The sequence below is a fragment of the Astatotilapia calliptera genome, chromosome 3 (assembly GCF_900246225.1).
Source record: "Astatotilapia calliptera chromosome 3, fAstCal1.2, whole genome shotgun sequence".
NCBI lineage: Eukaryota > Metazoa > Chordata > Actinopteri > Cichliformes > Cichlidae > Astatotilapia > Astatotilapia calliptera.
Genome location: NC_039304.1, coordinates 8,290,743 through 8,316,885, shown reverse-complemented (window position 1 = coordinate 8,316,885; position 26,143 = coordinate 8,290,743). Strand labels below are relative to the sequence as shown.

The 26,143-nt window shown below is 39.7% G+C and overlaps 1 protein-coding gene across 5 annotated transcripts in view; it reads right to left on the bottom strand.

The window, feature by feature from the left end:
- The window catches only part of nlgn2a (neuroligin 2a), a 238,861-nt gene that overhangs the window by 88,141 nt on the left and 124,577 nt on the right, over positions 1-26,143 (bottom strand). Inside the window, exon 1 of one of the 5 annotated variants that reach the window (XM_026161609.1) lies at positions 59-740. The exons of the other annotated variants lie outside the window; for them this stretch is intronic. The gene's annotated coding sequence lies outside the window, so the exon portion shown is untranslated. Of the gene's footprint in view, positions 1-58; positions 741-26,143 lie in introns of those variants that run through there. 5 annotated transcript variants of the gene reach the window in all.

Genomic DNA, 26,143 nt, shown 5'->3' with positions numbered 1-26,143 from the left:
CACAAACAACAGCAGCGAAGACAAAGCAAGATGGCAGAGAGCAGCTGAGTGCTGGTACCCCGAGGAGCTTAGCACGGCTGCTGATCCTTTCAAGCAGAACGGAGACAATGAGACGATTAGGCCTAAACTTGTGTCGAGCATTCCAGTTTAGCACGCTGTCCACCACGGCCCTCGGAGACACCACCCCCTGGTCCCCCGATGGAGACAAACGGCTTCCTTTCCACTGCATCATCAAATGAGTGATTAGTCATGGGGATGGAGCGCAGTCGGCCACGCTCTGTGCGTCACCGTCGGCCGCTGATTTTATGGGAATTGATGTTTGCTGACAGTAAACACTGACACAGCCTGCTGAGAGGGAGGGGAAACTCTGACATGCGCTTATTTCCGACAGGATCTGGAAAGATGAAGTGCCTTTGGATTTAAAGGTCTGCATGAATATTTTAGCTGTTGATTTCTTCGGTGGGGGGAATTAAAAAGTAGGACTAACCCAAGAATCAACTGCATCACGACTTGGTAGGTTCTCCCCTTTGAGCCACAGAAGCAGAGGCTATGCTTTCAAAAGCATATTTCACTTTGTAACAGAACAGTGCGATATCATCTTCCCATATGTTGACCTGAGCATGGAGAGATGGTGAGTGTAGGGCCCTCTCCTTTCAAAAGCCATAATTAAAAAGATATTGAATCACATTGGGGCGAAGCGACAACTCGGGAAGAGGAAATCATACAGAATGTACTATGAATTAACATTTTCAATTCTTCCATGCAGGCTTCACTTAATGCGTTTTTCCACCATTTCAACTTCCAAAAGAGCGTGTGAGCAGCGAGCGTGCACGCACGAGCGCATGAGGTGGAGATAAATTTTTGGCCTTTTACACTCAGGTTCCAAATCGTAATAATAGTGAAATTGCTCGCAGCAAAACGATGAGCTGTCATCTGTGTGCAAATACGCAGAGGCCCTTTGTGTTAGTGTTCCAATTAACAGAAAGGTTACAGAGTAGTGGAAATATTGCTACAGGGTAATGGAGAGAACACATCAGGGCATATTTCTTTAATTCTGAGCTCTGTAATTTCAGTCATGATGGACTGGAATTATTTCTGAAAGCTTATCTTCAGTGTGCAGGTCAGGCCTTTTTTTAACAAATACGCATATATGTGAATTTACTGTATTTCCCCAAATTATGGTGCTAAATATATTCTGGGATAAATCTTCACTCTGAATATGCAAAGAAGCTTCCTCAATGAGAAAACACTCGCTGAAAACTAAAAGTGCGTCTTTTGCTAGAATCCAAAATGCAAGGCACCACAGTGAGTCAAGGTTGCATATTCAAAAGCCTCAGAGATTCATTTCTACATCAAAAATGTCCTTTTTGAAACAGGCCAGATTTTTCTAAATTGCCACACCCTTATGTATCTGTAACTTGAAAGAGAGAGCGGTGAAGTTGTTCTTATACAGACCCCTGTCCACTAAAGCAAAACAGCAGGAAAACTCCTCAGCTGGACTTGGAAGAAAAGCAGAAAAAGGTGCATCCATCCACAGTGTTTCCTGGACACTGGCGTTCACAAGCAACATAACAAGGCAATTACTGAACAATAACTGAAAAAAAGGGATCAACTGAATGATAAAGAGTGCCTGAGAAAGTAACGTCAAATACTGAAAAAAGTATGGGTGAGATATTGGGAAATAAGAGTGTGAGTATCCTTTTTTTTAAATGACGGCGTATTTAAAATGCATAGCATATAAACTTTACTTGTTAGGATTTGTATTGATGAAGCCTAGAAGTGGAAGGGTTACCTCTTGGAATAGAAAAAAGCTTTTCAGTTCATATGTTGTGTTGTTTGTATTTAATTTCGCCCCTTATGGTTATTTGTGTAATTCTAAGAACAGAGTTTTAACCTGCTGTCCGTCTGGCCTTCATCATTTCTGATGGGAGTATGCGTGGTCTTCTTTACTGTGAGGCAGTTTGTTTTGAATGAGATGAGCGTGCACGTGATTCGGTGGGAGGTCAGTAGCAAGCTGATGTCACAGAGGGCTGCTGGAGGTGGAGACAGACGTGCGGTGATGAATGGGCTGTGATGAGATGCAAAGCAGCAGAGCTGACCCACCGAGCAGGGGTGTAAGGCTTAATCGTTAGAGCACAATGGATCAAGGCAAAGGCCACGTTGATTGCATCTGGGACGTGCGTGTCTGCGGTCTGGTATGATAACGCTTGTGAGGATCAACAACTTCTGCAGTGAAACGAGGAAAGTCGAGGCATTTTATTAAGGTGGTTGGTCAGACCACCTTAATAATTTGTGGATTTGTGTCAGAAATACAATAACCAATTATCTGTGTTCTGGCACATAGTTAACTTGTAACACTGACTCCTCACACGCTGAACATTTCTTGCTCAGTGCAGGAGAAACAAGCAGACATGTGAGTCCTTTCTTAATATTCTGTCATATATGTACTGCTCACATTAAAGATGGCCAAAGTTCCAGATATTAAAGTCAGTGTACGAACATCTAACTGCCATGGTTCTGTCTTTAGTTACTTTCTTTTCTACATTTAAATCTGTTTGTTACTTTGTTACATATTCCTTTAGTCTCACTAGTACGTGTGCAGTTGTGTCAATCAGTTTTGTATTTAATAACTAAAAATCATATTTTGTTTGGTTGAGATCAGCTGACTAACTTGAAGAATACCCAGTTTCTTTGTCTTGCTTGGGTAGCTTTCGCAGTATGCGATGGGTCATCATCGACTAACACTGTGAAGCGCTGTCCACTCAGTTTTGCAGCATTTGGGTGAATCTGAGCTGAGAGTATAGCCGTCTACACTTCAGAGCTGCTCCTGCTGCTTCTATCACCATGTCTGAGAAATAATGTGGCATGCTTAAGATCACGACCTTTCTCCATATTTTCCTCTTCCCATCATTCTGCTACTTCTTCATTTGTACCCTGCCTCCCAGGGTGTCTTCTTGCCTTGATAAAAAGCTGTGAAGTTATGTGATCACTCACTTTAGTTGTCTTGTGCGATCTTTAAAGTCTTGGTTTATTTTGGTTTTTCAGCCTCATGATGACCTCTCTCAACTGCACTGGGATCTGTTTGCATCTCATATTTAATATTAAAGTGAAAAGCTCTAACAACACAAATGCACTCAATCAGATTCAGAAATTCTATCAGCTTTATTTGTCTTGAAATAACAAGAAACGCCCATGAAATTGCTTGTTGCATGAAACTGGCTCTAATTCCCACACGGTCCCTTACATGATCATCTCAGGCATACAGCTGTGAGCACAAAAACCCCGCCCACCTGGTGTTCATACCCTCTGTTTGTGATGGGCAGCCAATTGAAGCAAAGTCGACTGAAATGTGTCCAATATGAGTGGAGGGCCAAACATCTTGTTTCACATCAGGGATATTGCACCGTTTGACTATATTTTCAGTGCATGTACACACATAAATACATATATATGTATATAAAAGAATGCTTTGAAATATCAGCTATGCAAAGCTACTCTACTAGAATACCTCAGTTTAATATCAATGTCAGACTCACTTTATTGTTTCTACTATAATATGATTACACGTTATTTGATCTCTTCTTTTATGGCTGCATTTAAGTGTTCCCAGATACGTTAGATAAGTAAATCTATCTTATCAAAAAATATGAATTGTGCAGAAGGCACACTGAGACAGAGCCTTTTTAAAAAGTGCTCCATGAAGATCTTAAGATGATATATTATTGTGCTGCCTTTCAAGTCAGCAGTTCTATTTTAATACTTCTAAAGCAGCTGTTTAAACACATTTGAAAGCATTTAATAACGTCAGTGCGTCTATCTAACACTTTACATTTAGTGCATAACGGAGAAGATTCATGCAATGACAGAAACTACTCAGCCCAGTGAGGCACGAGTACAAACAACAACACTGCAGTGCAGCTCAGCAGTCGTCTAGCGCTGTATCGCTTTACATTAAGCTAAATTTGATTTGTTTGTCGGCGCAGACAATTACAGGAAGGTTCGCCCTCACTGTGTTTGTGTGCAGGCTGAAGAGTCACACTCGAACACACGCACACACCAAAGTGTTCTCTCCGTCTGCCCGAGCTTATAACACTGGGACTGCAGGGACCAGCATGAAGTTTAGATGATCCTTGCTCTTGTACTGTTTGTACTCTGTCTACACCAAATTCACTGCCTGCGACAGCAAGCAAACGCCCACCTCACAGCTCAATATGCTTCCAAAGATCAGATCAACAAACCATATTTCCTAAAAAAATAAGCAAACAGCTTGTGCTCGAAGGTATTGGACTCAACTGCAGTATTTTATCTGACACTGGATAATATCAGAGATATTATACTGGATATAATTCCATGAAACCTGATTCATAATCTAGAGTCAGCACTTTAGATCACCAAAAAAAACCCCAAACAATAAAAAAAAAGTGGCAATGCGCCGAGCGGCTTGTCCGCTTGCTCTTTTTGAGCTCAACACCTCCTGCAACCACTTTCCCTTTCCCAAATCAGACAGCAGTGCTTCTTCTCTCCGTCGGCAGATTAGGAGTGGGCGAGGTAAAAAAGGAGCAGAGGGAGCAGGAGAGGAAAGATGAGTAGGGCCGCTGGGAATAAGAATAACCGCGCCCTGGCCTGTCTTCCAACAACCAGCTCTTATTACACTCAACAACATCTCCAGAAACATAAGGACTCGCTCATTTTCTCTCTCCCTGCCCATATATCACTCTCTGTCCCTCCTTCGTCTTCTCCGCCTCTCACTTTTTACCACCACAAACATCCTGTTGATCAATCTAGCTCAAATTCTTTCCATTCACACTTCACTTCCTCCAGCAGCAGTCACTCTCTTGTCCTCCTTCTGATCTCCATTTTGCCTGATATCTCCTTTCTTTTATCGTTTTTCCCTCCCATTCCTGCCTCCATCTTAATCTGCAGCTGGCTGGCCTCTTGCTGGGAGACTCTATTTTGAAAGCCCCTCATATGGCTGGAAGCCCAACACGCTCAAGCTTCTTGTTTTTACTCCAACTGCACCGAGTCTTCCTTATTCTGTCTTTGTTCCACTTCATTTGTCCTCCTCTATCTTTTTCTCATCTCTTCATCGCAGGCTTTTGGAGCACTTCTACTGTTAAATTGTATCCCTCTCCTCTCTCCCATCTGTGTTATAAATAGTGGTTGGATTAGGCGGACTTTCTTTCTTTTTTATTTTGTTTTGCTCACTATTAGGGAGCGGATCAATTCCACAAATTGAGTGGATGGGGAAGCGAATACACACAGACGGCCCCTCTGTCCTCCGAAATGCCACAGTGACAAAGACGACACAAACACGGCCATTGTCCTTGTTTTCCCACTGCGGGCTCTCCCTTTTTCCCTCGTAACAGTCCTCTTCTCTTCCATTTGCCACATCCCTTTCTTTCAGCCTTAAGCCTTTTGGACTTCTGTTGACCCCTCTCATTTTCTGCCTCGTTTTCCCGTCGTTTTCCCTTTCTTTCTCTCTGCATTCATTATGCATGACTGGTAACAAAATAGCCTAATTTTATATGAACGTGTTTGTTTGACTCTAAGATTATGCGCGGTGTGAGATAACAGGATCGTGTTTGAAGTGCCACACGACCGCGGAAACACAGAGAGCAAACAACACAATTGCTCATATAAATACAAATGCCATACTCATAAATCAAACTCTGCTTGAGCCTTAAAATTTATCCCAACCTTATTGCTTTCTACCTTGAGGCACTCTACCTGCTAGTTCATAAAACTACCCATACACATAATTACTTAATGCCATTGGAAGTCCCTTTTTGCTTGGAGACCTTCATAACTTTTAGTTTTAAACATGAACTATTTTGATGTCCCTTCATATTCTAAATCCTTGACTATGTAGACAGATATCTGAGCTTAATGTAACTATCATTACCAAACACTAACCCTAACACTAGATGGGTGATCAAATAAAACAAATAAAACTATCCAAACTACAATCACTTTAAACTTAATGTTTAAAAATCATCTTTGGTCCTGATTTCTTAAGTTTTTAGCTTCCTTCTTCGTCACTGTGGCAGTCTGTTCCTTTCCTGCTTATTATATATAGACGCTCACACTGACTCCTTATAACTTCAGTGTTTATTGATTACAAACTTGCTCCTTGTTGCTTAAATTATTCTACCCTCCTTGTGCTTAGAGTCTATCTGTGCTCTAACAGTTATTTGCTCAACACTGTTTCTTTCAGCTTAAAGACTGTCTTCATAACTTTTAACCTATAAATATCCTTAATCCCTTTTTTGCTCAAATGTAATCCCGTCTTCTTCAGGCTTAAATTCATTACACCTCCCTGCTTTTAGACATTTCTTATACATTAATACTTGACGTCTTATTGCTTAAACACTAGTCAGTCTCTGATTACTTAAAAAATATAAACCTTATTTCTGGTCACAGAACAATCCCATCTCCATCACTTTGGAATCATCCTGAATGGTCAAGGATTCGGTTCAGTCCTTTTGCCTCAATGCGTGCACCTCCTTTTCACTGCTAAGGCTAATGTTCTTATAAAGACTTTACTTACTATTTATCATATTAAAAATAATCAACTGACTCATTGTTTCAGAAACATTTAAGGTAGTTATTTCTTAAAAACTGCAACCACTCATTATTTCTTAAGGCTTTAACATTCCTCTTAACTTTTTATTTCTGAAAGACTGGTCTGTTGTGAGATGCTTCCGGTTTCTATTGCTCCTCTTTAAAATATACTGACAAGAACTCAGAGGTTTCCTCAAAGAGCTCTCTGTGACATTGATCCTTACAGATGTATAAGGTTCACCTGCACTTGACTACCGCTAAAACATCACTCAAGCTCCAAATTATTTAAAATCATTTGAACTCCTTATTGTGTATAGTTTCCGATGTGCTAACCATAAGGAGCAGCTACCTTCTCTACTGCTTAAACAAAACGTTGACCTTTCCATTTAACAATAATCTAGATCGCTGTTTGCTTAAGAACGGATCCATATACTAGAACAGTGATTAACAAATTTCTCATGAAAATGATTTTAATGCTGAAATATAATTGTTGTTGATATCCATGATTAACAAAAAAGAATTAACAAAAAAGCAGCAAACATTAGCAAAGCTTATTGTCGTTTTTTCTTGACTAAGATGCCAAATTATAGTTATTTACTTCCTGAACAGAAAAATGACTTTTAGTGCTTCTCAGAGACGTCCACAGTGTGTCGTCTCAGATTTGGGCATAAAAACGGGAATTCAGTAAGTTTTTGATTTTATGACACGTGCTCAAGTTTTAACACTGAATGATTTACAAAAGAACAACAGTAATGGTTTATTCTGCATATGTACGCCAGCATGTGGGGACATAAATCAAATGATTTCCTTTACTTTGTACATTGTGTCAATAAATAAAGTGCAAACAGCCATGCTCTAACACTCCACCCCATCTATTTCCTTCCCTGTCCTCATGCAACCTCTCATTATCCCCAGTCCACCTCCCTTGTTCGGCCTCTCTGCCCTCACCACTTTGCTCTCTCCTATAACGATCTGGTCATTACTGGGGCTACCGTTCTAGCCCTGTTTCACGGGGGTGTGTGGGGTCTAATTGGGACTGAATGAGCACGAGTGTGTGTTGCTGTGAAGTCTCACTGAATGGGAGGCTTGGTGTGTCTATCCCACCCAAGAGTGGTGTAGTTGAATGGAGTCTTTACATAGAAACACGTATTCTAACATATTTTACACACAAACACCCGCTTTAATTCATTTCAACAATCCCTCTCTGACTTTGAGAGGTCTATACTGAAGCATTGTTTTTGTTTTAAACTTACTTTCAGTGGGTTTATTATAACAAAGGAGGCAAATATACATTTTGTATTCGGCTCCCCTGTGGTAACAGCAATATGCAAAACTCAGAATAGCTGCAAGCTCGACGATCCATGGCAGCATCACACTGTGGCAAAACTCCTGCAGTTCTTCTACCATTTGTATTCAAGTCACATAAAAAACAGAAGTTTATGTCAGTAAATGTTAGAAAGCTCAAAATGTCCCTTTCATCTGGCGAACAACTGGAATACTACGGCTTTTTTTTAACATGGAAAAGTATTTTTGTGAGATATCTAACAGCAAACAGGAAATATCTTTTTAACACTGAGGGAAGCTTTAGTATTGTTACGTCCAGATTAGTGTGTACCAATCCTATGTTCACATGTAAAATAATACAATTGTGTCTGCAGCTAAGATTTTGTAAACATCAGGTTAGTATGAGAATTGTAACAGAAACAAGCAAAACCTGTCCACAGTGTGTTTAAAAGGAGCCTCAAATATGGTATATATGTAATTTTTGACCCAATTAGACCGCTCTTACTTTGTGTGTGAAATGTGTGTCTATTAGTGACATTAAATGGCTGCACTGTATCTTAACAAAGTTATAATTTACATTCTAAGTATTAGAAAAATCCCACGCTGTGCTACGTTTGGCTGTAATTTTCAGTAAAACGAAATAAAAAGGAAGTGATATTAGTGTTCACAGCTTTCCTGTCAATAAGGACAGAAGAAAGAGTGTAGGCAAGACAGCTTTCAAAGGTTGTGTGGTTGTGTTCACTTCAGTCCTAATGCATTTCATTCATTTAGCTGAATAGAAGAGCTCACAATGCTGCTGAGTATAAGTGACCACTAAAATCAAATGTTGCGCCTACAATTTTGTCCAACAACAAGCGTAAATGCTTTAAGATAGTGAGTGAAAATTGCTTTAAGAAGTGGAAAAAAAACGAGATATATTAGGTGTCTCCTGCTGGGCAGTAAACCATCCACTACAAGATGCTCCCTCTAAAAACGTAGTAAATGTCATACGTGTACATGATTCTTCAAGTAAGTCTGATGCAGTTACACAATGCAAGCAGCAACCTCAAATGTTAAAATGTTCAACTTGCAAACATGCTGTTCACAGTCTGATACAGAAAATATTTTTGGCCTTTGCAAAAATTTAGTAATTTTCCTGTAAAAAAAAATTGTTGTTGTGAATGATGTTGATATGTGCATAAAAATGTGCAATTTATTTGTGGCCTTCAAAGGAATCTACAAATATATTTAAGTTACATGTGAGAATATTGTTGCTATTTTGTTTGTTGATTTTAGGGTAGAGTATCTTTAATCATGAGAATATAGGCCAGGCATAAATATAAGCACTGCTTCAGCCTGAGCCTGTTCAGCCATTGTTTGTAAAAGAGGCATGGATCTTAGATGGATTTTTTTTGTACAGTCTATGTAATATGTGATAAATGAATGAATGAATGAATGAATAAATATCAAATGTAAGTGTGATAAATGTGAGTTTTTTATACTTGGATCTGGGTTGGATTGTGGCGGGTTCGACTGACATGTGTCCTGACATAGACGGCTGTAGCTAACCGTTTTATGCTAGGCCTGAACTAAACTAATTCAAATTATTTATACAGTAATTATATGGTACTCAATTTATTTCATACAGACCATCCAAGAAGTTGTTGGTTCAGTTTTGGTGAGGGAAATTCAACAAATTCTACAACATTGATCTAATTGAAAAACACATGTCATGAAGTGCGTGTCAAATTATATTTTTTGGCAGTGTAGTAATGTAATGCACTACTGGAAAATATCATTACAATTTGCATTACAAAGTTTCTTCAATTATCTACACAATGTGCAATATAAAAAAGTAAAAAAGACACCATTAAAAATCTGTCATCTCTCCTGTACACTGGGGCTGTGCCACATCATACAGTCTGTGAAAATACTAGTATAAGTATACTTTTTTTTACATCATATAAAAATGTTATATCACAATATTATTGCTATGGCAACCCCATGGGTTTATGTTCCCTTGTGCGCGCAACAATGAGACAAGCCGGGACATGTTAAAGAGCCGCTCGTCAGTCTACGGTGACAATTTAGTAAAAAGGGAGCTACTTCAATAACCTCCAACAAAACACAGTACTTTGCACAATATGCAGAAAAAACTTTGCCCGCTGAAGGTGGAAGCAACAAACTTATTCAACCACTTGAGGCTAAAACACACATTTGAGTACAATCAAGCTACGAAGGAGATGCTAGTCATTTGTGGAGATGTGCAATCCAAACAAATGATTCCACAGAGCATCGTTCCACCATTCACTGGCTGCACTAAATGTGAAGAGCGAATGAATGAAATTGCTGGTGCAGTTGCACAGTGGAATAGCAGTGCTTTAAGCAGCTGTGGACCCATGACACAAAATCCCAGGTAGAAAATATCTTTAGTTCTATGATGTGACAACACTGTGCAGCTCTTAACAAGTTACAGGGTTAACTTAATTTAACTATTGTTAAACTAAAGAGTAAGGCAGTTATTATATACATTTACTTAAATATTCCAAGGACAGTAGCTAGACTAAATTTTGGTTAGATTTGACATGGTGTGTCACTACTATTGCACCATAACGCTGCTGTTTCTAGCACCCAGTTTCACTTTAAATTAGGTAGTCTGTCATCAGTGACAGCAGCTCACTGGATAAAAATGGCTTTCATTTACACTTATAATGCTGTTAAAACGTTGTTGCCTGCAAGTATCAATAAAACTTAAGCTTTTTTTTTCCTATCCAAAATATCACTATCGCAGTTTCTCTTGAAATATCGTGATATAACTTTGAGGCTATATCAGCCAACTTTAGAGAAGTGAAGACCGGTACATATTTATATTTGTATTGCCCCAAACATAATGGTAAAGCAGACGGTAAAACAGACAGTATGCAAACACAAAGCTAGTGAAGGATGTTAAATGTGAGTGTATGCAGACCCCAGCCCAGCTGCCAGAGACAGACCTTCAACAGACTACAAAGTGATGAGCAGTCAGGCTGGTAGCCTCCATTTCTACCTGTGCATCTTTCTACAGTACAGTTTCTGTGTTGATTGCTTGAAATCTCTTTTGGTCTTTTCTTCAACTTTGCTTTGTGCTTTTGGTCTAGTGTTCAAATTTAAGCAATAAAAGAAACATGGTAAGTTTTAGGACAGAGGCCTGGGTCAGTGTCTAGATTGCTAACCAGTATACATGTCACAATACATTTCATGTTATGGAGTAACGCAAAAGTAAAGTAGTAAGCAGTGTAGCAATTTATTAATGTAAGTTCTTAAATGGGAAAAAAGTAATGTGTAATACATTTCGTTTATTTACGTAGCAAACTTTTAACAGTATACAAATAAAACTGAGCCAAACTGATTACTGGTCTGACACTTAGCAATAATTAGCAGGTATCTGTATCTACACATTACGTCGCAGTTTTTGGTTGCAGTTTGCTAAGAACTTGCTAGCATTAGCTGGTAACTCCACAGAAAAACAAATATGATCATTTCTGGACCAGAACAAACTTTTAGCAGAGTCCAAAACAAACTGATGAAATTATGCTAAATCGATCCTTTACACAGTGCATTGGATGCAGTCAACAGTAGTCAGCAGATACGTGTGAACTGATGTATATGAAATGAAAATTACTTGGATGAAAAAGTAGAGGAGGAATTAATGAAATGATAATTTTTATTATAAAAGGCTGATTTTTTTATTAAAAAAGGGAAATGTCTTTTCAGTATGAAATTGCTGACTAATGGCAGCACTTACATCAGTTTTTGCTGAAAACGTTTTCCTTTTAAAACTTAAAATGATGTATTCATATAATAAATATGACCATTAAACCAAAATTCAAAATATGTCATTTTGCAATCACGTATAAACACCATTACATTTGATGACCAATATACTAATAACACATTTGTCTATATAATTATTGATCGATTAATCAGAACAACGCCCTATTTCAAGATGTTTTCAAGTTCAAGGTAAAGTTACTGTTTAACTGAACAACAGGAGAACATGCGATCCCCACACAAGCAACATCTTTTAGATGTCGTGTTATTTATTGATCTGCAGAGTTTATTACTTCGAGCGTGTAATGTATTCTTTTTCTATTTGTGAGTTGCAGCAGGAAGAGCACAGAAACAAGAAATTGGGTGTGAGAGAGCCTGTGCTGTCGTCTCCGTTCAGGCACCAGCGTTTCCATTAAGTAATGCTGTCAGCTCTGTCACTACCCGCCGCTCTCCATCTCATACATAACAATACCTCCTTAATTGGAATGCTCCTGCGACAGTTACAACACAATCCAGGTGAAAACACACAAACGCAACGTGTACAAAGTGAGGAAGAGACAACATACCCTGAAAAATGCAGCAGCTGGCCAAACTGAGTGGAACTTTTGCAACTTAAAGCAACTTAGCTCAACATGTATCAGCAGAACTGCATATGTGTGCTGAGGGAAAGAGTTTGTCTTTTCTATGAGTGTGTGTGTGTGTTTATCTCAGTTTGAGGAGTGTGGAGTGTGTGCGTTGATGTAAAGGTGTGTGTGCAGCCGTTAATCTTTAATCAAACGCTTTTACATGAATCCAGATCTTATTGTTTGTGCTACATGTCACCCCAGTGGGAGTATCTGGTTTGTCAGCAGCCGCTTGTCTTGTCCTTGTCTGTCCTGAAAGTTAATCTGATGCTAGAGAAGTAAATTCTACTTCTGTTCCCAGAGCTGATAGACCTTCTGCTGCGACACATATACACCGAACTCCATACTCCCCTTTGTACTGACGCAGCCTGCAAAAAGAATCCCGGTGAATCTTTTGGTGTTTAAAAGCGTCTTGGAAATATGAGTGCTGCAGTCCCACCCGATCACAGCTGTCTCCTGTGATGATACAGAGTCCAAATTTCATTTTTCCGGCTTCCTCTCCACAAAACTAATAAATAAACATACCTGCCAAGAATATTTCCTCAGGGTACACTATTTATATGCAATCTTAAAACTAGGCCACACAACCTGTTTTTTTCTTTATTTACATCAGACGTAATTTTACTCTACTTACTTTGATTTTGTTAGCTACCAGAGAGGTTACTTAAAACCTTTAAAAATCCAAAAATATCAACTTCTTCTCTCAGAGGTTTTGTCTATATACTAATTATTTTTGACTCTCTTATTATTTTTTAAGCCAAGCAGCAGATGCTTTCATCTATTAGACTGGCATCACAGATTGTAGGTTGGTGGGATTCGGAGCCAGATATTTCACATTAAGAACTGAGAAGATATAAATACGTCCTAAAAATGTCCGTTAGTTTTGCTTTTACTACCAAAACAAAGCCACCATCTTTTCTCCAAAAAACAGTAAATAATAATAATAATAATAATAATGGATTGGATTTATATAGCGCTTTTCAAGGCACCCAAAGCGCTTTACAATACCACTATTCATTCACTCTCACATTCACACACTGGTGGAGGCAAGCTACGGTTGTAGCCACAGCTGCCCTGGGGCAGACTGACAGAAGCGAGGCTGCCATATCGCGCCATCTGGCCAACACCAGTAGGCAAGTAGGGTAAAGTGTCTTGCCCAAGGACACAATGACCAGGACAGAGAGCCCAGGGATCGAACCGGCGACCTTCCGGTTACAGATGCGATTCCCAACCCCCTGAGCCACGGTCGCCCTAGTAAAGTGTAGTTCTGTGGCCCAAGACGATGGAGTTGGAGGGACGTTGGAGGGACAAGGACGTCTACAAAAGGGAGCTAACCAGCTCGCTTCAAGGGAAACAGCAACTATCTGCTTAGCGCCAGCTTTCGGAATAAAGAGGTATCCACACTGCAGCAACGTTGGGACTAATGACCACAAAAATATGTCATTCAGTGATTTCAGATGATTTCAAAGTTTTTCTGCTTCAAGGTAGAGCTGGGCGATAGAACGATAACGATATGTATTGCGAAATAACTTTTTCTCGATAGAAAAATTAAACTATTGCGATAGGCCTCGCCGCTCTTGTCCGCTTAAAAAAAAAAGAACAGCCAATCCAAATTAAGTAGCGCAGAGCCGAACCAATCATAGCCGCAGCGTCACGTCACGTGACTTGTTACGTGCAGCACAAGTGCCAAGCCGCACATGTGTATTTGTTTGGGAAGCAGCCAGCCGCCGTGCCGCCCGGGTAATGGAGGAAATGAGTGTGCCGACTAGAGAAAAATCAACCGAGAGCGTGACCGAAGGTGATGGTTCCAATGCCGGAGAGATTGTCGAACGGAAGAGCCATAGAAGTTCCGTAGTGTGAAGGTATTTCGGCTATTTCAAGTCTGACAAAAAACAGAGTAGCGTTCACTGTAAATTGTGCCGAAAGCAAGTCTGGAAATACAATAAACCGGTGCATGCTCAATCTCTGACTGGAAGCGCTAATTCGTCATTCGGCTTTTGTCAGACTAAAGTAACTGTTAAAACTGTTTGAAAAGCTCAGCTATACAACAAGGAGAGATTGAGAATTTCCTTTTAGTTCTCAGTTTATTTGATATTGACAAAAGTTAGTCAGTTTTGTCTGTTCTTCTGTAAAACAAACTAAGATTTATTTTTAGAATTAATATTTTGTTTCTAAGTGGAATTGACAGTTTAGTCTGTTTCGTTTGTTCTATTTTGAAACTTAAACGCTTTGCAATATTTGCCTTTATTTATCTGAAAAAGTCTCGTGTTCCTTAAGTACATCTACCCTGTTGAACTTATTACGGGAAATAAATATTTAAATCAAAACAAGCTGCTGATTATTTCACATTTTACTTGTGAGCAACGGCACATTTAAATCTTACAAATATAGTTATTTGGCTTATATCGTGATAGATATCGTTATCGCCTGAAATGAAAAAAACATATCGTGATATGAAAAAATCTTATATTGCCCAGCTCTACTTCAAGGTGAGTGATTAAAGCAACATCCAGGGAGAAGTTGTTTGATGAAGTGCCAAATACCTTTTAGATTTAACAGGTTTTCTTAATATAAACGTAACACTTGAAGTTTCAAACCATGTTTCTAAAACTGAATATGACATGGCAGCGAAATCCAGTATCATATTCTAACTCCTGTATTTCTTGCTAAACACTGAATTACAGTCAGGACTACCAGGAGCTGATTGACAACAGTGTATACATTAATTACAAGCTCCCTTGCCTCTGTATCATAATCAGCATTATTTAATGTGCTGTTTCTCCTCTCTAATAGAGAAAAACAACATAGTAAAAGATTCTACAATGCTTTACTTATACTGGTGATGTCAACAATTCCTGCTGGGAGGTCCTGTCTCCAATACAATTTCCAAACTTCATTTGTTTCAGTGAGCACTTTAAAGTTTATTGATTTGGATTAAATAGACCCACAATAGCTCTTGGCTAGCACAAGGCCAGCATCGGGGGTATTCACTGAGATTCAGGAGTGGAAGAGAAGCTGAGCCAGTTGCTTCCCTGAGTCCCTTATAGCCATCACACATGGCAATAAACCCGGCCAAGTGAAAAAAAGAAAAAAAAAGACTGTGTGGAGCTTTTTCCCAAGCATTAAGCTAGCTGACAGGCCACACAGTGCCAGCTAGCTCTTTCTCATCCCTCCTTTTCTTTCCTTCTCGCCTGTCCTGCTCCATCTCCCTGTACCTTCCAGTCCTTTTCAACTCCTTCTCTTTCTCAGCTTCCCTCCTTTGCCTCCTCTTCATTTTCTTTGTCTTGTCAAAGGGTTTCAAGCTCAATAAAATACTATCTGTCAGCGTGCAATGGAGTAGGTGTATTCGACACGATATTGACACAACCTTGACACGACGTGGGCCGAGCATTGAGGTAACAGGGAGGTAGGGAGCTTCGGCAGCAAATAACCGACAGGCCCACTGAGAGACAGAGTGATGGAAAGAGACAAGAGATTGAGTCTCTATAGTAATGTTGAAATAAAGTTGCTTTGACAGTACTGTTGATCCTTTCCTGCAGAAAATTCTATTTGGTTCTGTGCTGGGCTCCTTTCTACTGCACCCAGCCGTACTGTGCTAGTTTATACCCTGACATGCTAATACGTCCAGTTTTCTACATCAGGCCTTCCTGTTTTGTCATTTTATTTCGTGTATTTTCACTGCTGAGTTCAGCTCCATCCTTCTGCACCTTCCTGTTTTTCTTTTCATTCTCCTCTCATCATTTTTCAATACACAGGACTACTCGGTCTTGTCCATGTGCCACATAATTCCTTTCAAAATCCTCTTAAGAAGTAATTTGTGCTCAACACATAAGGATGTAAAAATGGTGAAATAAATCATATAATGGATGCTGCCCTGCATATTTTCCATCGCTGATTGCTTACAGTCCCCTTGTCTCTTTGTATTTCAACAATTTGGAGATTTGTCTGGATGAATGTGTTATTGTACGGCACACTGGATATTACACTTTGGCCATACTGAAAATCCACCAGGAAAAGGATGGATTTAGCACAAAAATATCTCCCTGGATGCTCCTAATTATACGAAAAAAGATGAAACGTGCCAAGTCGGTGTCCTTGCATGGCGCTGTTTTCCAAAACGAAGGATTGCGAGCGAGTAGGGTGGGGGTGTTTTAGAGCAAATGCATACGTGTGAATGCATGGGAAGAGAAGCTGACAGAGAGAGATGTTGCATTGCCTACAGGCCAGCGTCTGTTAGAGGAGTTATAACCAGAGTGGAAACGCCACATAATACAGAGAGACAGAGCGAGGAGGCAAAAAAGAGGAGCAAATGGAGAAAAACACATCGATGCAGACAAAAAACAGTGTGAAGACAAAAGCTTGTCTCTATCTCACGCAGACAACGACGAAATCTTATTACTCCTTCACCCCATCTACCATCTTGCCATCCAGGAGAGACCATCGTGAACGTTTTTTGGACATCTCTGCGTGATAAAGCTGTGCCAACATAAAGAATCGAGAGCAGGTTCCTCCAATGCCTCCGTCACTAACTAATGCCCCTCTGGTGTCATTTTTTTCTCTTATTCTCATCTGTATCAGCCTCTCCTCTACGCTTATAATAATTCATCCACAATCTGGTAAAATTAACCCCAAGATCTCGAAAACTAAAAAATAGTCTCTGCCAGGCAAAAAAATACATTTTCCTCTGTGACATCAAAGCCATTTTCAGCCATTACTGTAAGCAACATGTTCAATTAAGAGACATTAATTAAGAGCTGATTCAGGGAGCCGTGCTCACTCATGCAGCCGGTGGAGAACAACTTTCTGCGGAGCCACCGCTATGGCTGTTTATCAAAAGCCTAATGCAATGTCATTGTTTTGCTTTGAGCAGACGGCGTTCAGCCGGGACAATAAATTTTACAGATAAACTTTCACAAGCATTTGGTGCTCAGCACATTGTAAACTCAAATATTCCATATATTTAAACAGATTAACCAGAATAAACTTGAGATTTTTCAACAAATAAATATATAAAATGATAGTATTACGTATTCCTTCTAAGGGTTCCTGTGTAACATTTTTACTTTTGAATGAATGAGATTATGTTTGATTAACATAATTGTTTTGCTGATTAAGTAAGGACTTAATTTGAGTCTGAACTAATTATATCAGTGGCATTGGTGTGTTTAGTTAATTATTATGGAGCATTTATGGACCAAGAAAGACACGAAGAATCTGACAGCCAAAAGAGACCTGTTTGTTTTTTTGTTGGGTTTTTATTTCTTTTAATGGTGTAGAGTTGTGAACTATGAAAGCTCCAGGTGAAGTAGCAAAGTTTACACATGAGATAAATAACTTTTATGTAATCGTCAAACTGTAACATCGTGGGTTCAGTGGGTTATTAACAATCACTCTGTTAGTACTTACACTGCTAGAGATGCTAAGATGAAGCTTAAAATAAAGGCCTAGAAATCTAAAGGTTAGTCTGTCCCACTGACGCCAAACAAGGGTGAGCAAGACCAATGTAACAAGTAAAAATTCAAATAATTCTTCAAAACTGTGCAACAAACTAATAACGTAATTTTAAAGGTTAATGAAAAACGTGGTAGTAGAACACAGCAAAAGAAATTTGTGATCTTCGTTTAAATAAAGCTTAAAATAAATAGTTACATCATTCGGTACTGCATTGCTTGTGTGCAGTCTAATAATTAAAGTCAATAAATGCATATTTTTGTTTTTGAAAAAATTATTATTTTTTAATTCTGTTAAGCACTTCCCACGGGAGAGGTGAATGGAAACTGTAAAAATATTATATAATGACCTAATTTAACTGTAATCAAAAGTATTATGCAATTGTGTAACTGAAGAGGACATTTAACTTCTAGAATTATCAAATAAATCTTTTAAGGGATCAGTTACTCCACTTTTCAGTAACTGAATTTACTCAGTTGGGTCTACTATACAGTAATTATTGTAGTAACTGGTCATTGGTACTTAGTCCAGTCCAGTTTTTTTCATATATATGATGTGATTTTTTTTTATTTGTACACTGATATTTGGAACGATACAAACACAGAACAGAAAATATGTTGAAATTCAGAATCATTTGTGCAATAAAAGTGTTTTTATGACTGTATTATATCAGAAGCAACTTTATTTCAACATTTTTATTGTAGACCGCAGACAATGTAGAGACAGTTATTTAATAAGAACTTCACTTTTTTCTCTGTATTGTTGATTTGTGCAGTATTCCTGCTGTGAGTGTTTCCTGCTTAGTTAGTGGATTGTTTATAATCTAAAGAGGCGTTTCATTACAGACACAAGTAGAGCCAACACAGAGTAAATGTTTGTTTTGTTTAGTGTTTTGTGGATAAGATTAATTAATATATTTGTTGCTTAATATTCTTAACAAGGTTATTATATGTCAGCATTGTACTTACCACACATTCTTTCGTTGCCTCTTAAGCAGTGAAAAATAACACCTAATGCAAGTTTACTCCAGATGCTTTTATTTTTAATCAGACCTCCTTCATTTTGTCCACTTTAATTATTCTCATATCATGGCTCATTTTGTTTAGCTGAACTCAGCCAACTTATACATATATTATTCCAAATCAGACTTAAAAGTGTCACATGTGCATGTACTCACATAAACTTAAATTACATTGCCATGAAAAAATATTTACCCTCTGACGTCTTTAGTTTTTTGCATATTTGTCTCACTTAAACGTTTCAGATCATCAAGCAAATTTTCAATTATTAAAGAAAGATAGCCTGATTAAATACAAAATGCAAATTTTACATGATGATTACATTTATTAAGGGGAAAACAAGCTATCCAAGTCTACTTGGCCTTGTGTGAAAAATTGTGTAATTTCTGTGTAATTGCCCCCTAAACCTAATAACTAATTGTGCCACCCTTGGCAGAAAAACTGTAATCAAGCGTTTGTGATAACTCGAAATGAGGCTTTCATGTCGACGTGTAGGAATTTGCAGAACTATTTATTCAACCACACATGGACGGCCTGTTCAAAGTCACGCCAAAGCATCTTACTCTGATTTAAGTATGGACTTGAATGGGCAACTTCTAAACCTTGCTGGTGTGTTTCATATAATCGTCCTGCTTCATAACCCAAGAGCGTTTGAGCTTCAGGGTATCAAACGATGACGGGGCATTCTCCTTCAGGATTTTCTGGTAGAGAGCAGTACTCGTGGTTTTAACACTTACTAGAAGTTGTTTAAGTCCTGAAACAGCAAAGCAGCCCCAGACGATCACGCTACCATGTCTGACTGTTGGCATAATGTTCTTTAGATGAATCAGATGTGACGGGACTCAAACCTTCCACAATGTTCAGGTCTGATCCCTTTCAACAGGTTCTCATCCCAAAGCGTAACATATCACGCCATGTGACAACACGTCTCTATGTTATGCGTTCGGAAACATCAGGAAACATGAGAACCATTTGGAATGAATCTACACATGTACATTTCATTTTACTTTCTCATCATGAATCGCTTAGGAAAACACACTATCTAACACGATTAAGGTTGTAGTTAAGGTTAGGGTTAGGGCTGGAATACATGGCTGGAGCGTGTGTTACTGCCGGGAGCGTCATTCTATTCCATCCATAATCCAGTGCGTATCATAGGGATGTGGAAGGGTACCTTTTGCGCTCCTATGGGACAACTCGGAACGTGACAAATCGTCGGTATGTTACGTGTCAGGAATGAGAACAGTCTGTCTCTTCAGACTTTTTTCCCCCAGTCTTGGGGATGATTGAGGGTTTTTTTGCAACTGCAAGACGACCTTTTTCATCTTTTTGGTCAGCAGTGGTTTCGTCCTTTTATGATTACTTTTACACATAGTGCCAGTTAGGAATGGGTAGCTTAGTTACCTTAATAAATATATTCATCATTTCAAGCTTTCATTTTATATTAAGTCTTTTTTGACTTTTAGAATTTGTCTGATGATCTGAAACATGAATGAGGCATATACTTTTTCACGGCACAGGCAGCCGTGTGTGCTTGACATCAGCATCAGAATCGCGTTTATTGGCCATGTAAATGCACAGACACAGTGAAATGAATACCACAGAATGTACATAAGGTGCAGTTGCAGTATGCTAGTGGGAGCAGTGTGACAGTTCAACTGTTTAGGAGGGAGATGGCGAGGGGAAAGAAACTGTTCCTATGTCAGGTGGTCCTGGTCTGCAGGCTTCTGTAACATCTTCCAGAGGGCAGCAGGTCAAAAAGTCTGTGTCCAGGGTGTGAGGGGTCTGTGATGATTTCCCCTGCCCGTTTCCTGGTTCTTGAGAGGTGCAGGTCGTGGATGGAGGGCAGGGGGGCACCGATGATCCTTTCTGCTGCCCATACAGTCCGCTGCAGTCTGCTCCTGTCCTGTTTAGTGGCTGCACCATACCAGACTGTGATGGAGGAGCACAGGACAGACTCAATGACCGCAGTGTAGAACTGGATCAGCAGCTCCTGTGTCGACTGTACTTCCCCAGTGGTCTCAGGAAGTACATCCTCTACTGGGTCTTTTTGAGGATGGAGTTGATGTTGGTCTCCCACTTCAGGTCCTGGGAGATGGTGGTACCAAGGAACTTGAAGATCTTCACTGTCTCATATGGTGAGAGGGAGCAGTGTTGAGGGATGTCTCCTGAAGTCCACTGTCATCTCTACAGTTTTAAGCGTGTTCAGCTCCAGATCGTTCTGACTGCACCAGAGTACCAGCCGCTCCACTTCCTGCCGGTATGCAGACTCATCACCATCCTGAATGAGGCCAATGACGGTAGTGTCATCTGCAAACTTTAGGAGTTTAACAGCCGAGTTCTTGGAGGTGCAGTCATTAGTGTAGAGGGAGAACAGTAGTGGTGAGAGGACACATCCTTGAGGGGCACCAATACTGAGGGACTGAGTTTCAGAGGTGATCTCCCCCAGCCTCACTTGCTGCTTCCTGTCTGTCAGGAAGCTGGTGATCTACTGACAGGTAGCTGGTGACACGCTGAGCTGGGAGAGTTTGGAGGAGAGAAGTTCAGGCACGATGGTGTTAAAAGCCGAACTAAAGTCCACAAACAGGACCCTGGCATAAGTTCCCGGGCGGTCGAGGTGTTGCAGGATGTAATGCAGCCCCATGTTCACTGCATCATCCACCGACCTGCATGTTTGGCTATATCCTCTAACAGATGTTATGATAAAAATGCATTTGAAGGCCAGTGACTGCTCTTAATATCTATGTCTGTTTCATGTTCTGTGCAAAGATGCAGATGAGCCACTTAAGAAGACCGCGGCTGTTAAAATATCTCAAGAATCTTTAGAATATAAATGGGACTATATTAACTGCGTAATGTGGGCAAGTCACAAAATTATTACCTGTTACATCCCAACTCATAAGCCGCAGCATGAAATAATTATTACAAATGCGGCAAAGGCTAACAGAATAATTGCGTCAAATATCAACCTTTGATCACTTTGTTTGATTAATGACACTATTACACTGTAATTTAAGCAGACGGATGGTTCATATTCGTGTGCTTAATAATCATGAAGAAAATTGACTGCATTATTGGAAAAGGCTTTCATTAAGTCCACTATATAATTTACATAGATAATGTCTGAAAAAAAAAAAGACATTTTGCTCTTCAAAGGAAGCTAATCAGGCAGGGAGTTTAGGATATTAAAGTAATAAAACAAATTCAAAACAGCAATACTTTAGTTTTTCGTTGGTGTTACTACTGAGTGAAAAGCATTTTCTTGAGTTTAACTGTATCCTTCATAAAATGTCCTCATTACTTTTTTAATATGCTCTCCTTTTTTTAGCTAGACAAAAAAAATCTAAAAGAAGGAGCCACTGATTTATGTTAGGGAGATTAAAAAGAAGTTATTCCAGCAGGAATAAACATTAATGTGTCTTCACGGCTGATTTCTAAGGCAGAAAGCACTACCTGCTTCGGTCTAGGTACTTTGTAGCAGCATCCCGCCAGAAAAGTGAAAATAACCAGCAGAATGTTGGTCCTTCAAACATCACCATAACACAAACAGCTACACAGAAACCATCTTGGTTTTTCTTGATTTGTTTTCTAGCTTTCAGTGTCACCACCAAAGATCACTTTTCTTTTCCAAAGCTGTAGCAAAATGATTATGTCATCCAGTGAGTCTGGTGGATCATACACTAATGTTTAACGAGGGAAATCATCGTAAAATCACTGCTCGGGGTTTTCATCAGTGCTTTTACCTTTTTTAACTGATTATGGACTTAACAGTGAACACCGTGCTGAAATGAAAGATAATAGCTATCATGTTATCATGTTAAGATATTCTTATGTTTTCAAGAAATGTAGCTGTAACTGCTTGCATGAATCAAAGCCTCTTTTTATTCATAGCTATATAAATGGTGATCCGAAGCGTTTTCTGTGAGGTTAGTTTTGATGGGATATTTCCTTTAAGTAGTAGGTCTTATTTTATGGGGGTTTGGTCTTTTTTGTGTGCCTCTGTGCAAGTGAGACTGTGTGTGTGAGTGTGTAATTGTGTGAGTGTGTCACAGAGGTGACATTGTTCCTGGCAGAAATATGTTCCAGGTTTGGGGCTCAGGTGGCTCTGGTTTGTCTCTGATCAGGGCTGACACACAGGACAGCACAGTAACACACAACTGCTGTCTCTTTCTTGATTTAGCACAATCTCACTGTGGTTTGTAATTCCCTCCCCTCTCTCTCTCTCTCTCTCCAAACACACAAGCAGCTCTAAGCTCTATCAATCTTTCGGAACATTGATCGCGAACAGCACAGAGGCCCGATAGCTTTTGCTTTCTCACACCTGATGCAAAAAGCAGGGGTCGGCTTTCTTTGAAGCTGTCTGCACTGGTCAAGGATGCATCTTGAGTGTACTTATAGTAAGCACTGTTTTACTTGAAAAGGCTTGCTTGTGAATACACGGCCAGGAACATCCTGCTTCAAAGCATGCACATTTGAAAAGGCTGTTGAAAGAATGAGGACAAAATGGTGGCTAAAACAGATGAACTGACTGTGCGGGCTGTTATCAGACAAAAGCTGCCCAAGGATTCGCCAGGTTTCTTCACTTAAAGGGCCACGGTGGCTTAGGTGGAGAGACACACTTCAACTAGCTGTCTTTTATCTACACAGGGAGCAGGTGCTCAAGTATGGAGCCTGATGTATTGGAACAGCATGTTTCTACAAACCAAACAGAGATGACCTCTCATATTCTTAAGTTAAACCAAGGTCATCTGAGGTTCTCATACATGTTTGAAAAGAGAGGGCCGAGGAAGCAGGTTGCAGCTGACCACCACTAAATCGTGCTCACCAATCCTTCACAATTAACCAGCCAGAAATTGATTAACAATTATCATCTAATCAGACACTTAATCTGGATGGCATTATTGTGGCCTTGTACTAAAGTGAGGAACCGTGAAGTCATGTTGGCACTTCTTTTATCTACTTAACACTGCCAAAATTAGTGACATCATATCAGTGATGCTTGAAGAAGTACCCTATGTATTTGTTACTTCTATGCTGGACTGCTATAGTTCCTTATTATAATGTGGTTGTCCCTGAAAAGCCTTCAGTCAGTCCAAAGAGCACCACAGCGAGAGGCCTAAATGGGACTAGTAAGAAAGATCATTCTTGTTTCATTTCAGGGTCTCCGTTAAATCCAGAACTGAATTTAAAATCCTTTCTATATAAAAAGTATTGAATGATCAGACCCTGTTATGCCATTTAAGGCTTACTAGTTGTTCCTAGACTTTCTAAAAGTAGAATGGGAGGCAGAGCCTTCAGCTTTCAGGCCCCTCTTCTGTGGGACCAGCTCCCAGTTTGGATTGGGCAGACAGATACCATCTCTAGTTTTAAGATTAGTCTTAAAACATTCATTTTTTAAGAAAATGGATTAAGATTAGGACTTGATCTGGATTACTGTTTACTGTTTAAAAGGCTCAGGGTCCTGGGGGACCAGGAACACTGCTTCTTTACTCTATTTTTACTCCCAAATGTGATTACATGCTACTAATAAGATCCAAGATGGAGCCAGTGTGCTCGGCAAGCCGTCTCTTTGAGCTCTGTCTACTGTTTGCTATTCTATTTTCTCAGTCTTATCCTGATGCCTTTGCGCTTCTAGCAATGGCTCAGTTTCACCATTGTCGATATGCAACTTGTCATAACCAGTGGCATGATTACCAATCACAGAGAGTCAAGGAATGGCTGCAATCTCAGCATTGTAAGATGGTGAAAGATGTACTCTTAATTCTTAATCCCCCCTCCCTCAGTTTAAAGATAGTCATTTGCCACCTTGACGCCCAGCTCAAACTAGCAGTCCTGCTTGTCCAGGATGTGTACATCCTCATCATTGAATGTTACTGGACTGTAGAGTCCTGATCTGAACTGTTAGCTGTTTTATACCATGTGCTTTGTATTAAATTTTATCTGCTATATCCCATAGTTCGTGTTTTGTTCTACATATTGTTCGGGGTCTCTCTGTGCTCCTATTTTCTGTCTTCTATTTGCTGTCACATCTGCCTTCCCTGAACCTTATTCTACCGTACTGCATTACTGCTGAATAGATTTGGTTGGCTACACAAAGGTAGGATGATTGAATTTTTGGAGTCTAATGCTTCCAAGAGGTTTTGGATGGTAGGTACTGTGTGGGGAATCTATTTGGTCAGCTGTAGCATGGTGGTGAATTTGAATAGAGCTACATGCTCAGGAACAACTGCAGTGGTTATAGTTGGCTCACTTGTGTAACCAGTTGCCTGACACCTCTGATACTAGGTTACCCCTCCCAATTAACTGCCTAAAGACCAGGGTTGAGTTGGTGAGTAGTGGGACTGTTCCTCAGTTTTCCACTCTTGCAGAGCCCACTGCAGCGTGACTTGCTCCTGACTTGTAGGTGATTTTGAATACCGGTTCTTCGGAAGCTCCTCCATTGGAATCATTTGATCAGTGCTCAAAGGACTATCACTTACAGATTGTTGAACATTTTGTTAGCAACTTGTTATAGGAACACTGTTTGACCTTTGTGTTAAGACTACAGGTCACCTTTGGTTAGGGTCATTTGCTACTTAGCAAACTTTCTGTGTAACCCTTCACAGGTGTAACCATATAGAGGCAGCTGCCATCCGGTTAAGGTGCCTGGGTTGCAAAGCGGTGTGCAGATGTACTTTTAAGCAGGCTAAACCAGCTTGTAGAGCTTGCCCAATTACTAAGGTTGTGTGAGACAGCAGACTGGATGTATAGAAGCGTATCAGCAGAATCAGCAGCTGATGTGGGCTAGCAATGAGATGGTAGCTGAGGTTGACTTTCTGACCTGCCTGAAATAAGCCTATGCTAGATTACAATTTATTGTAATGATTTGGTATTTTTTCAAATAGAGTAATAATCAGGGGTGCTGTAGAAGATTTTTGAAACATTTTGAAACCATATTCACCTTAGATATGTTATGAAGAAGACTATAGTTGAATGAAATATGTGCACAAAGAAAATGCTTTATAAGCTGATCTTTATTAGGGGGATTTGGATTTAAATTAAACACTTCTAAATGCCTGGCTGTGGCCCAGGTTACCAGTGTAACTGAAAGGCTGCCAGTATTCTTCACAGCTATGTGCATGGATATTGCCGAGCAAAGATGAATATAAAGAGCATGTTTTTTTCTTTTTGTTTGTTGTTTTATTTAGACAAGTTTTCTGGATGTGTATTTTAGTGTGGGGACAGGTAAGTGGGGGTTTTTTTCGGTGCTAAACTCCGGTTTAGGAGTTTAGCAATGCTAAATTACTGCATAGGGATTAGCAGTTCCCAAATCAAATGAGGTTAATTGCACATTGCAACAGAGGGATGAGAGACGTATTTAGAGGATGAGGGGAAAGGGGGAGGAGGGGCGTCTCGACTGGCCGCGACTGTGTTCCT